This window comes from Octopus bimaculoides, chromosome 4 (genome assembly GCF_001194135.2).
Source record: "Octopus bimaculoides isolate UCB-OBI-ISO-001 chromosome 4, ASM119413v2, whole genome shotgun sequence".
Classification (NCBI taxonomy): Eukaryota; Metazoa; Mollusca; class Cephalopoda; order Octopoda; family Octopodidae; genus Octopus; species Octopus bimaculoides.
In genome coordinates, this window is record NC_068984.1 from 73,956,422 (window position 1) to 73,957,592 (window position 1,171).

Below are 1,171 nucleotides of genomic sequence, written 5' to 3' on the forward strand. Positions count from 1 at the left end.
ACGTTTCCCTTTTTTAGTTATTGTTGTTGTTGTTGTTGGCCCTCCGTCGCTTACGACGACGAGGGTTCCAGTTGATACGATCAACGGAACAGCCTGCTCGTGAAATTAGCGAGCAAGTGGCTGAGCACTCCACAGACACATGTACCCTTAACGTAGTTCTCGGGGATATTCAGTGTGATACAGAGTGTGACAAGGCTGGCCCTTTGAATTACAGGCACCACAGAAACAGGAAGTAAGAGTGAGAGAAAGTTGTGGTGAAAGAGTACAGCAGGGTTCGCCACCATCCCCTGCTGGAGCCGCGTGGGGCTTTAGATGTTTTCGCTCATTAAACACTCACAATGCCCGGTCTGGGAATCGAAACCGTGATCCTATGACCGAGAGTCCACTACCCTAACCATTGGGCCATTGCGCCTTTGCGTCTCCACCTTTTTTTAGTATAAATTTCGTAAAAGCCAACTTTATCTGTCATCCTTTCAGGGTCGATAAAATAAAGTACCAGTCTAGTTCAGTTCAATCCGGAGAACTAGTGGACTCATTAGAGCAATATCTGTACTGGCCTCTTGAGTTCTGAGGTCGTTTTCTTTATTTGGCACTATGGCCACAACACAGATGGGGACACTACAAGGACAGACACAAAACATAAACCGAATGACAATGAGATGTTATATAATGAAGAAATGAAATGGCTGCATGGGCCCCATAACCATGCAGTACCATTTGAATCGTTTATATAAACTATTTACCATCGTTCACTTTTTTTATGTCTTATTCTTAATTATCTGTTTTTTTTTCTCTTTTTTTAAAATTATATTTATAACAAAAAAAAACCCACTCAATTTTTTCCCTTCTTTTTTTGTTTTTTTTTTTCTTTTTAATACCTCATAAACGGCTCCAAATCCCTGAGTTCGATCACTGGTGGCAGCTCGTCGAACATCACCGCTACTCCGGGCGGATCAATTTTGTTTCCGCACATGTCTTTTAGTTTCTCGTATGTGACCCTATCGACCACAATGGCCTTCACATTTTCAGAATAGACATCTGTTGGTAACTTAATTCTTATAATGTGCTTGAATTTAAGAATCTTCTTCTCTGTCTCCTTATTTTTTGAGTAAGTTACAAAATTCCAATTGTTTTTCCATCTTCTTGATTTTTTCTCTTCTTCTTCTGTTAC